At 33.3% G+C, this 13,547-nt stretch overlaps 1 protein-coding gene across 2 annotated transcripts in view; it reads right to left on the bottom strand.

The window, feature by feature from the left end:
• The window catches only part of IL7 (interleukin 7), a 39,246-nt gene that overhangs the window by 8,354 nt on the left and 17,345 nt on the right, over positions 1-13,547 (bottom strand). Inside the window, exon 1 of one of the 2 annotated variants that reach the window (XM_040994151.1) lies at positions 455-589. The exons of the other annotated variant lie outside the window; for it this stretch is intronic. The gene's annotated coding sequence lies outside the window, so the exon portion shown is untranslated. Of the gene's footprint in view, positions 1-454; positions 590-13,547 lie in introns of those variants that run through there. 2 annotated transcript variants of the gene reach the window in all.

Here is a 13,547-nt window from a genome sequence, read left to right as displayed (position 1 = left end):
ATACTGTAAACACAGAGGTAGAAACGAAGATTACTACATGCTCAGTCATGACTTCTAGGCAGCGTAGTGTAAGAAGGTAGGGGAGGTGATGAAGACAGTGCATAGTTCACATACAAGAAGAAAGAACTTCCTAAGAATTCACATTATACACACTTTTGGATTAGTTCTTTCCAGTAAATTAGCAATTCCAAGCTATCAGAGCTTCTAGAAGGCTTTTGAGCAAGCATAGTCTATGATGTCATCATAAAAGCAGGGTAAAAAGTGGAGCAATGGCAAGATTTAGTCACGAATGTCTCTGCTTTATTTGTCTCTCAGCAAAGTATGTGTTACTCATCACTAGTGACATGTGTAAATGATTTCTATATTCATTCTCACCTTCAAATGCATATGTTATATGTTTTACCTGCAGAAGGCAGTGTCTGAATACATATTCATTTAACCATTCAATACTTACTAAGGGCCAATGTGCAAGGTCTTCTGCCAAACCCTATGTAGAAACAAAGATAAGAAAACACAGTCCTGGTTTCTTGTGTCATTTGCTATAGTTGATGGACACAACATCCCTTGGACACATTCGTATCACTTGTTATCTTTGGAAAGTATGCTTTTGGAAACAAGCTTTGTAGCACCAACCATCTGAACCATAATGTAAACATTTCAGGTACAAATTATATCGCTTTCATAACTATTTTCATGTTTCCACAATCCACACTCCGAAAAAAGTACCAGAGGATTGACATGTGGCTATTGAGCTAGTTTCCTGTTGACTCCTATGAATCATAAATAAATATTTTTTTGGTCAAACATAGAACATTTATTTTTTGCTATTCAATATTTCAAAAATGAAGGCAGAAAAATGCCCAGAAAATCTGCACCAAAAATATTCATTTTATACATACTATACAAGTTGGTTTCTTTTCCTGTTTGAGTGATACAGAATATAACGATTTATTATGTTCTTAAAATGTAAACTCTTACAGAGATTGCAATTACTAATGAGCTAACATTTGTATATTTTATGAATATATTTAGCATAGATCTACATGGATGTCAGCTACAATTGTTTTCTGAAGTTTTCACTGAAGTTCTATCATAAGAGAAATTCAGAGAAGGAATTAGAGAATCCAGAAGTCAAAAAGTCACTTATACAGCTCTGTCTTAATTTAACAAGGAACAGAATTATTTGGCTAAGATCATTATAATAATTTCTTAAAGACACCTTGATATGTGTAAAGATTTTCTTTAACATTAATATGGAAAAATCACAAAATGAAACCTCATATCATGTAACTGTGGACTATGGTACTGCATACAACATCCTTCCAATATGTAGAAGCTTCTCCTATGAATTTTTGTCATTACATTTAAGGTTTCTTATTTACAGATACTAATTATCTGAAAAGATCATCTATTTCACTTTATTTCACACTTTTTTTCTTTAAAATTTCATGTAATTTCCTATATCACACCTTTGGTAAGCCTGCTTTTGATTGATTAATTAATTTGACTTGTTGGAAAACAGAGAGGAAAGAAAGGAAAAAAAAAAAAGAAAAGAGAAGAACAGGCAGATACAAAGAGGACTCCCTCCTGTTGGTTTACTTTCCAAATTCCTACGACATGTGTGGATGGATGTAGCTAAAGCTGGAGGCTCAGAACGCTGTCCGGATTTCCCACAGCACTAGTGGAGATGAATTACTTGAGCCATCACCTGCCTGCCGAGTGCTTGCCCTATACTGTATCAATTTTAGATCTTTTGACTAGCTTCTTAGTGTTAAGAGATATTTTTGATAACTATTCTACTTCTTTCATAGATAATTTATTTTTTGAGCAAAATACTTATTTTCTTTTTATTTATGTTTATATGTTCATATATTTTGTCAATGTATGATGTTTCCTATTATTTGATCTTCTCATTATTTTTTTTTTTGAATGCGAAAGTTGGTTCTGGTATTATTTAACCATCATTCAGAATTACAATCCAATACAAAGGAGGATATATGAGGTTTGCAGAGTTAATATAAGTAAGTTACCAATAACTAACTAAGTGCTCTGAAATAGTAGAAAGCTATTGTCTCACATTTTTGGGCCAGACATCCAGAGTCAGGCTCTGGCAGAGGATCCACTGTTTGCCTCTTTTGCCTTCTGGCAGGTGCCAAAATTCCTTCGTATCGGCTTGTGGCCACATGACTCCAACCTTTTTTTTGTCTCCACCTTTATACAGTGCCTTCATTGCTTGCATGTCACATTTCTGCCTCTCTTTCAAAAGAATCCTGGTAATGTGATTTGGGCCCACCTGGATGACCCAGCAAACCTCACCATCTCAAAGTCCTTAATTTAATCCACCAACAAAAACTCTTCTACCTTATGAACTTTGATAACTTTAGAGGGTTGCTTCTGAGGCTACTACAGAAAGTATGCTCCTTGGCCTGTTAATGTTGAGTTTCACCAGAAGATTTGCTATAGTAGCAGATGTTAGCAGATTACACATTAAGTAGAGGCTGGAAATCCCATTGCCCATCGGGGTTTAGCCTCTTGTATGTTTTACTCTCCACATAGTGAGAATAAGTTTTTGGTATAGGTGTTCATTATCTATTATTATGTAATAAGTTACTACAAAAGTCAGTGGCCATAGTAGTACTGCTTGGGACACTTCTATCCCATATCGGAATGCCTAGGATCAAGTTTCATCTCTACTTCCAGTGCAGCTTCCTGTTAAGACATCTGGATAACTTAGTTCTATAAGTCCTTGCTACCTTCATGGGAGACATGGTTGGGGTTTTTTCCCTCTGTTTTGGCTGAGACCAACCTCAGATGTTGTAGACATGTGAGGAATGAGTCAGTGAGTGAAAAGTCTCTCTCACTCGCTCTCCCCGTTTCCTCTCTCTCTGTAACTCTGACTTTCAAATAAATAAATAAGCAAAAAGTAAACATTAAATAAATGAGCACAAAAGGTAGCTTAAAATGATAAAAATTTACCATTGTGTAGTTTCTTTAGGTCACAAAATTAGGGACTGCTTAACTGGGAGTTTCTGAATCTGCATCTTAAAGGCATGTGGTCAAAATGGTGGCCTTGTGTTTAGTTATGTAGCTTGGCTGGGATTGGAGAGTCAATTCCCATGATGTCTCATTCACATAGCAACTGAGTGTAGGCCCCGGTTTCTCATCCTGTGAGCCAGCCTCTCCTCAACTTTCTTGAGCATCTTTACAAGATTGCACATGGCTTTCTCCTAAGCATGCAAAACAAGAGAGGGGGCGTTTTGTACTTTTATGAACTAGTTTTGTAAGTCATACGCCAGCATTTCTACCTTATTCTTTTAGCTTAAGGGTTTGTTTATTTACGTATTACTCAGGGGGAGTTTACCCATTTAGAGCATTTAGAGCAGCTCTTGCCCTGTCTTAATTGAGTTGTTTAGAACACTTAATCATAGAATGTGTCCCACTAAAGGGAGAGATTCTGACTCCTCTTCATAAAAATAAAACCTGTCACATTTCCTTTCATAGCAACTCTCCTTGCTAGAATGGTTGACAGTAAAAAAAATTTCTAACTTTTGTCACCATTACCATTAGACATCACAACTCAATTCCAGACAAGGTAGATTCACAGAATAGTAACTGAGAAAGCCAACACGCAAATGCAGGTTTGCTCAATTACACGTGCATGTTTTTTCTATGGTGCTGACTTAACAAGTAAATTAGACTTGATTCAAAGTATCCATCAGCAGAGCTTGAAAAAAGAGCTGAGAATGTAAGTTCTACTCCAAAAAGCTACAGCTTCCTATTCCTTTCTAAATTTTTAAACATGTGTCCATAATAGGACTTGCAATAATTTTTATTTGCTTAATTACATGTTTACTTTGAAATATTGGTTGCAGATGTATACTTACATTTTTTACACATAAAAGATAAAGTAACATATACAAAGTATACAAAGTATAGTATAGACAAAGAAAGTATTACAAAAAGAATATTTTGGCTATTTTTGGCTAATATTTTGGTTATTTTTGGCTGGTTTTATGCTTAGACCAAAGTAGAATCTGAACTATATTTGAAATTGTACAATTGTGCTTGTGTCAAGTAGAAAAATGCCAAAACTAAGAAAATGCAGTACAAAGACACTGTGGTGATATAATCCAGTTTGGTTGTGGTGTTGGGAGGGTAATTCAAGATAATAATTATTAGCAGTGCAGGCAGAAAATGGATTGTGTTTTCCAAATGTACAGATAAGAAATTAATTCTGCATGCATAAGGATAAGGAGTGGTAGCTGATGCAAAGTTGTTGAGATATGACATGATCTCATCCCTGCTTATGATAATTAGTATGTGATTGAGAAGCATTCATAATGCATGTCTGAGTGTGATGCTTATCTGGCTTCCCCAGGGAGCAAATTAGAGGCAGCTATAAATTATGTGATAAGAAGCAAAGATGGAAGGATCCAAAGAAAGACTATATTTGTATGAATTAAGCCTCCCCTGGAAATATACAACTGGATAAAGTTCATGTAAATGAAAGTATTGGCTCTAACTAGGCAATAATGAACAGGCATTATTCAGTTTGAACTAACCAGTATGAAATGAGCTATAATCAACTCTAAACTTAAAAATCACACTCTACATTTTCTACCAAAGATATAGTATGTAAAAGAACCACATACAAATATTTGTAAACTCAGCTATGTTTATTCTGCCTAATATATTGGATTTTTTTTTTCATTTCACTGATTGGAGATGTTTCTCACTGGACAAGTTTTGAGAAGGTAAGAGGATCAAATATTTGCAGAAAAAAACAGCAGATCACTATCAAAGTATTTATCTTTTGTTTTGCTTCCAAGTCCAGCATTGTTAGAATAACTAAGGTGGAAAATAGTAACTACCTGTTACTTGTTTTAACATGAATAAAAATTGTATTTTTATATGTCAATAACAGATATATATATATAATATAGTAATTTAATATCTAAATTGTGTTTCTTACTAAATTTTATGAGAAGACTTTGAGGTGAATATATCCTGCTATTCACTAATGACTGTAATTAATTAAAGCAAGTTCTGAGTCTCTAAAATACGGTTACATTATTTTTTCAGTCTTTCCTTTGACCAGTAGTAGACCAAATGAAGACTTTATTACACAGTTTATTGTCGGTATGCTGCTTATTTAACTGGTAAATAGAATGTTTTTTTATTGCCTGTTTCCATGGTAATAAAAGAATTGCAAATTATAATAAAATAAATAAATAGTTAAATATTTTAATAATTTATATTGGTGGTGAGCAGAGCCAGCATTTGACACAACAGGTGAAATGACCAATTGTAATACCAACGTCATATCCGAGCCTGGGTTTGAGGCCTGGCTATTCTTCTTCTGAGCTATCTTCCTGCTAATGTGACTGGAAAGGCAGTGGAATAAGACTCAACTACTTAGGTCCTTGCCAGCCCTGTGGTAGACCAGAATGGTTTCTAGCTCCCAGCTTTGAGCTGACTCCAACAAATGGGAGTGCTCTTTCTCTGTTTCTCCAGTAAATATAAAATTCTTAAAAATATTCTGGTGACAAACTACCAGAGGAAAACCAAGAATGAAAGAATGGCAACTTAAAAAATATTGAAAATGACTATATTATAAATATCTGTTTTATAGTATCATGATGATCATGCTCCTAAAATTTTTATGAAGAGAGTTAGTTAAGAACCATTTTGTGAGTGTCCTCTTGTGAAAACACTATTATAGCATTTCTTTGATGAGGCTTAACATAAAAGAAATTGTGCAATTGATACACTCATTAGAAATACCACTAATGTTGAATACAAAATAATGAAGGATCTCATGAGTGGGGTATTGACTAAATCTTAGTTGATAAACTCATATTTAGTCTTTCATAAAGTTGTATGTATATTAAATTCATTTTTGGGGTGGTAACAAAACAATGCATATGTGTTTTATATTTATGGGATGCATCTGTGACACTACTCTGATATGTAAGCTAGTATTTTGTTAATCTCAAGATATTAATATTTCAAAAAATAAATCTTGCCTCACTTTAAAATTTGAAATTCACAAGTGTTAAAGACCCTCCTCTAAGTTCTATAAATGCAAAATCATCTTGTATATGTTTGAATGTTAATAAAAACTTGCTCTCAAAAGTGAAGCAGTTTATAATCATTTTCAAATAGAGTATGTTTTAAAATTTTGTTTCCTTGGGAAATTTAGAAAGCATGGCTTCATGTGTGTTATTTTTTAGCTTGAATAATATAAGAACTTATAATTACTAAGTGCTTTTATTCTGGTTACTTTCTATTAGCTTTTAATGCAAAGGGATGTTTCAAAAAAGTTCATTGAAAATGTTATTAAAATATGCATTCTTACGGATTTTTTGAAGCTCCTTTGTTAACTCATTTAGTCTTTATGATAACCAACAAAATATGGGTACTAGTTTTAATCTACATTTAGGAATCATCATGTGAATGCAAAGAAAGTTTGAGTAATTTACCCAGTGTCTAGTATCCAGCAAGTAGCAGATACAGGCTCAATTTTAATAATGGCTCCATGAGTTCATCACATAAACAGGTACTTGCAGAATAAAGTTTATCTGTAATCTTCACGGTTCATAGAAACTTTCCTTTTCTATAAGTAACATTAAAATCCTGAGCTGTAGTAATAGTTTTTGAATTAATAACCATACTAAATAATTATCATTAATGTGAAAATAACTTAAGTACAAATATCATTAGGTGATCTACATTGCCTTAAAGGTTATCTGAGAGTTAATTTAATATACAACAGGCTAGGAAAACCAGATTTAATAATGGTTACCATAGCTAATGCTGACACATAATTATTACTGTGATAACTTTCAGTGGGTTGTTCCTTAATCATGACAGTTTTGGACATTCTACTGTGCTCTAGCTATCAAGATGAATGCACTGCTTTAGTAGAAGACTGAAATAAGTATAAGCAGAGGAAGTTATAACAGTAGACATCACTGGTAAAAATGAGAGTTCTGAGGGACCTTCCTTCCTCACAAGGACAGACCTTGTAATCATAAGGTAGTTTAGTAATCATCTCATTGCCCCAGCTTAGAAAAACTTCTTTTCCTTCCCAGGTTCTTGGAACCTTTTAATTGCACCACTCTTTTTGGGAAACTTAAAGAACTTTCTTCATTTACTTAGTGTTTACTGCTTTATATTTACTTATTCTTAGAAGAGCTTTTTGCCAATCTTCAAATTTTCTAGTGTCACTTTATATAATAAAAAATTGCTGATTAAATGACAATATCACTAATTGTATACTCCAGAAGTTTCAAAGGACATCTGTAAATTTTACCATTTTTTTAAAGTTAACAGCATTTATGTTAAACTGTGAATGCCAAAATCTGTATTTCTGAATGCTAATTATTTCCGATTTATTTTATAGCCATCATTTAGATCTAATTCTATCACTCTGAAGTTAGGAAACCTTCAGTGGCTCCCTATTGCATAATCCTGTAAAATCAAGTTTCATTCCTCAGGGTGGTGTGCAAGGCTTTCCAAGATCTGACAACACCTAAAGTTTCTGTTTCAAATCTTATCCTAAACTCAATCCACAAGGACTACTGGCTTTTTACATGTAGTTTCTAAACTTCCAAATCAAGATAGTTGCTTTCTTCAAACTTTACTGAATTGTAATTATGAGCATGTTTTAAATTGAAGAGTCAAAGTGTCTGACTCTTGCAAAACTGAATGTCACAGTACTGGAAGCCAGTCTGGTAGACTTTACTGTTGTGAATCATGCTCATTATTTGACAACTTGCATGCCATCAGCAACAGGAATTTCAAAACTATGTACAAAATTATTTTTGAAAATCCAGGATTATAAAGTACTTTTAAAAATGGCATAGTATTCCTTTTCATTTCTGTCATCTAAGACCTACCCATGATTCAATTTCCTATTAAAGTTCTGACCCTTCCCTTAGTCACTGGAGTACCAGGAGAGTGGAGAATATAATTTTTAAGTAGATGTTTAATAAGTGTTTAATTAATGGAACCACTAAGGAATGGAAATTTTAGAGATCAAGAAAAGTTTATTGTAGACCTACCAATTTTGGCATATGGATCATTTTAGCAGACTTTAGTGATTAATCTTAAGGTTAATCATTAATCGTTATTTTAAAAGAGGAAATTTAAAATACAAGTAACGAATGTGTCATGTGAGTTTTGTAATCACCAAAGTGCCTTAATATTTACCTAACTTTATGTACTCATTTCAATTGTAAGACATATTTGTATTTTATGAATGAAACAACATGAGAACCCTTGTACTAGACCAAATATGTTGAAAAAATTTGATGGGCTTAAGTGGGGTGGGCCCAGGTAGAACAAAGAATTCCCAAACTACTGTTCTTTATTTTGAAAATCAGTCACTTTGCCAACTTCTAACTTATTGACAATCCTGGCATCTATTTTTTATACAGCAGGTAGTGTACCTCCTTTGTTGTATTAGTTCCATTTTGTGCAGATTTTCTTTGTATCTCCTGTCCCTGTAATGCATAGCCTTCCTCCTTTTCAACACTGCTCTTCTTAATTATAGATATAGCCATATCTGCAAATGTAAGTATACATTTGCAGAATCGCTACTAAGGTGATCTGACTCCCATAAAGAACAAATGGGCACTTTACCTTTGAATTTCTTCCCAATTGAGAACAGAAATTTTTGGTTTTGGTAAAGGCTGTCATACTCAGGGTGTCATTTCTGTACTTTACTGGCCTTTCCCCTGTAGACATTTTCAATGCTTCTCCACAGTGGAGTACTAATGAGACCTTTGTGGGGGTGCAGTATTACCTAAGCCATCTACATGAACTTATTACAGCTAATGTAACAAATTTCAACAAATGAGTTTGCTTAGAACAACAGAAATCTGTTCTCTCCTGGTTGTAAAGGCCAGAAGTCTGAAGTCAAGGTGCTAGCAAGTTCAAGATGCTAGGTACTAGGAGATTCTACGGAAGAAGCTGTTCCCTGTATCTCTCCTAGCTTTTAGTGGCTACCGACAATCTTTAGTGTTTGTAACTGGAAATTCAGTCTTCATTTCTGTATTCATGTGGCCTTTTCTTTTGTGTCTCTTGTATGTTTTTCATTTTTAAGGAGACTTGTTATTAGATTTGGGATTCATATACTCTATGGGATTTAATTTGAAGGCTGTTAATTATAACTACAAAGCTCTTTTATTCCAATGTGGTCACAGTCACAGATTCCAGGTGTATGTGTGCTTTTCAAGCCGCTGTATTATCTAATGTATGACCTTTGGAGGACTGAGATTTTAGGAGATGTTGAAGATCATATAAGTTCTTGGCATGCCCCCCTCGTTTTCGGACTGCCACTTTTCAATGATTTTTTTTTTTTTTGCAAAAGAATGTATCTTTTCCTTAATTTAATTCTCCATGTTTTGTTAGGCTTAAATTCCCAATTTTAATTGACTTTAATGTTTTCCTCTTCCATCATTTTAAATCATGAACAACATGAATATGCACAGTTGCTCTAATTGAGAGTGTGTTAAAGTCCATGAAATGTTATTTCCTTATTGTAACAAGATCATATGAGTTGATATTATTAAAAGTAGGTACGACATGCTTCAACACAGTTAGATCAATTATAAGGTCATGTTATTCAATTTTTCCAATTAAACCAGCTCCACTACACTGCTAGATTAGCAAAGTTTTCTCCAATCTTTCATGTTGTTAAAGAATGAATGCTTTTTATACATGCTTACCTGTATATTTATTGATGTAGTATTTTGCATGAAGGTTGCATTCTATCACAGACAAAATATGGTATTTGTCCTGGAATTAGCTTACATCACTGATCATAATGATCTCTAGTTGGGACCATTTGCTTGCAAATGGTAGAATGTCATTCTTTTTAATGACTGAGTAATATTTCATAGAGAAGACATATCAGTTTCTTTATACATATAATTATTTAGAGGATCTGTATAATGGAGCCAAGTATACCATGAAGTGGAGGTATATTGAAATATGCATCTCTACTTCTGAATAGAAGATGGACTCCCAATAAAACTACTAAATACATCTTGACACTAGAATGCTGGGCTTTATACCATTCTCTATACCTACAATGTCAGGATGCTCTTAAATAACAGAATGATGGACTTGTCACCGTTGTTGTGGAACTAAACTATCCTTACAATGTAGGGGAAAACAATGAGGGAGCCCAAGACTATGGAAGGGGAAATCCCTGAGCCTAAGGAACTAGATCATGAAAAAACATGTGTGCTTTGGATGATTCAGACCAAAGAGAATGGGTTCTTTTCACATACCATATAGAGAAATTAGGACTAGCTAATAAAGCTATTGTTTTTGGATTATGTTTTTTTTTCCCTTTCTGTTAAAGTAGAGAAAATAGTAAAAACATAGTCTAATATTGCTAGTTCAGATCTGAACAAGCTCCAACAGGGCACAGACCTGAGGTCCAAATTATGTAGTTATTTAATTTATATTTGTGCAGAGTATTGTCTCTAAAGAAGTATGTAATGGTCGAGAACTTGTATTAGAAGTGATGCCAATCTTAACAGTCTTTTCTGGAATAAACTTTCTCCTGTAACCATCTTTAACGTTGTGGTCAGTCCATGTAAAGCAATTAGAACTCTTTACCTCATGAAGAAATCAGCGTACTGGTGGAATTTAGCCTAGAAAAAGTCTTTCTAGTGTCTTGATCCCTCCAGAAATAGAGTTGGAGTCTTAAATTCCTGCTTGCCAGAGAGCTATGTGTTAAAAATATAATCACTTCTCCCCCAGAAACTAGTTGCACATGCTGAAAGATGATGGATTTGCACTTTTTATAGCTATAAGATAAATGTTGCTAGCTTTCCTTAAATTGTAGAAGAAATACCAATTTATTCTATGTTATTTTTTCAGATAATTATTTTGAATTTTAGGATCCCAGTAAAATTGAACAGAACGAGTTTACAAATACCACTTCTTTCCTCTTCCCTGCAACCTGAATTTTCCATGTTTTAATGTCTTACCAGAATAGGGCACATTTGTTACAATTGATGGGAAAACATTGCTACATTATTATTCACTTATATTTGTATTTACTTTAGGATTATTTTTTTTGTGTGTGTGTGCTGTAAACAATAATGAATGTTCATATATAAATAAAATTACCATTGCGGAGTTGTACACCATAGTTTTATTATTCTAGAATTACCCTGTGCTCCATGTATTCATGCATTCACTCACAGCAGAATATACAGCAAACAATGACCTTTCTGTCTCCACATCCCTTCAATTCTAGCAGTTATTATTACATAAAGCCCTATTAACATTAGTGTGTAAATTTCAGTATAGACATATTTCCAACTCATTAGGATAAATACCTAGGAGTGTGACTGCTACACTTATTGTATGACGTATTTATATTTGTAAAGAACTGCTAAATCATCTTCCAAAGTGGTTGTACTATTTTGTAATTCCACCAATAAAAAGAGAAATACTGTTTTTCTACATACTTTTCAGCATATATTAAAACTTTTTTGGGGGATTTTAGTGATTTGGTTAGCTGTGGAAGGCTAACTCATTCTTTTCATTTATAACCCCCTAATGGCATATGATCTAGAGAATTTCTTTATGTTTTTAGTTATTTACTTTTACTTAAAATCCATAGAGGTACAGACAAAGATACATGGACACAGACCGGGGTGTGGAAACAGAGGGCATTTCTCTACACAGGTTCATTCACCAAATGCTCATTCTATCCGAGGCTGGGGGGCCAGAGACAGGAGCTGGGCATTCCAAGAACTCTCAAGTTGGTTGCAGTTGTCATTCAATGAAGCCCAGTTTACCAATGATTTTTTTTTTCTTTCATGTAATAGATTATACTTGACGTTATGTATCAAAAGTTATCAATTTAAGATCTGGAAACTTTCAATGTTATCTTCTATTAGTTTTGTAGCTTTGCATTTTGCATATAAAGCTGTAATCCATTTAGAATCGATATTATAAAAACTTAAATATCTTTATACAGTTGAGTTATCCTGCAGGTAGATGTTCAGTTGTTCTGGCACTGTTTTTTGAAAAAGACTATCCTTTCTCGTTTGAATTGCCTTTGATCCTTTGTCAGAGATGAATTAAGTGTGTTGGCTTGGTCTATTTTTGACTCTCTATTCTTGTGTTCTATTGCTCTCTGTATTCCACCAGCATCATGCTGTTTTAATTATTTTCCTGTATAATATGCATTGAATTTATATATTATCAGTTCTCCCACTATTTTTGCCTTTAGTATTGTGTTAGTCATTTTGACTCTTGAACTTCCATATACATTTTAGAATTAGGTTGATGATATCTACAAAATGATGTCATATTTAGATCAGAATTTACAGATAAGGGTGAAAAGAGCAGACATCTTAACAATATTGAGTCATCACATTAAAAAACATGAAACTTCTCTCCACTTATTTAGATATTCTTTCATTTATTTTATCGAAGCTTGGTAATTTTTTCCATACAGATATATATGCCCCTCCCTTTTTTTTTAGTAGAGACATATTTAAGTGTTTACTCCTATTTTCTGGCAAAAGTAAATGTTTTTAAATATTTTAAATTCAGTGTCAATGTTTGTTGTTGATGTACAGGAAAGTAATTGACCTTTCTATATTAACTATGTGTCTTAAATTTTCCTCTAACTTCTTAAAGTTGCGTGAATTCTTTTGTTGATTTCTTCTTTGGATGCTCTGTAAGATAAGCTTCTAATGTACACATGAGGGCAGTTTTATTTCTTGTATTCCTTTGTTTTTTTATCTTGTTGCCTTAACTAGGACTTGCAGATTGTTGCTGATCAGAAATGGTGAAAGTACGTCATTTTTTTTTTCCCTGTCTTAAGGGAAACACCTCATTTTTCATCATGAGGTATAATAATTGCTGTAGGTTTTTTTGTAAGTTTCCCCTCTCCTCATACTTCATAAATAATACCACTGGATTTTATTGAGTGCTTTTTCTACATATATTGATTCACTCATGTGACATTTCTTTTTTTAATCTGTTAATGCAATCAACTATGTTAAGTGATTTCCAAATATCAAACTAAGTTTAAAAATTCAGAATGAATCCTATATGATCATAATGTATAGCTTTTAATTCAGTATTAGACTCAATTTTTCATGTTTTATTTAGGTTCTCTTTTTAATTTATGCTCTTAGAAAGATACACCTGAAACTTTTCTTTCCTGCAATTGTTTTGTCTTATTTTGGTATTAGGATAATAATACTGATCTCACAAAACTAATTAAAAATTTTTTTCCTTTTGTTTTTAATTTCTAAAAATTGCCATCATTTTCTTTTTCTGTCAAATGCCTTGTATAGTTCTCCAGTGAAATAATGTAGGTCTATTACTTTGGGATTTGGAAAGTTGTTTTTTAAGTAAATTTATCCTTTTTGTTCTTTTTAGAAAATTAAGAAGGAGAAAGAGGGATGGAGAAAGAAATGAGAAAGAGAAAGAGAGAACGAGAGGTTGCTTATGCACCAGTTCACTCCTTACGTGTCTGCAACATCTCAGCTAGAGCTGGA

Source organism: Ochotona curzoniae, unplaced genomic scaffold (genome assembly GCF_017591425.1).
Source record: "Ochotona curzoniae isolate NIBS_2020 unplaced genomic scaffold, NIBS_Ocur_1.0 contig_1071, whole genome shotgun sequence".
Classification (NCBI taxonomy): Eukaryota; Metazoa; Chordata; class Mammalia; order Lagomorpha; family Ochotonidae; genus Ochotona; species Ochotona curzoniae.
Note: the sequence above shows the minus strand (reverse complement) of the source record. Positions and strands in the feature narration are given on the sequence as shown.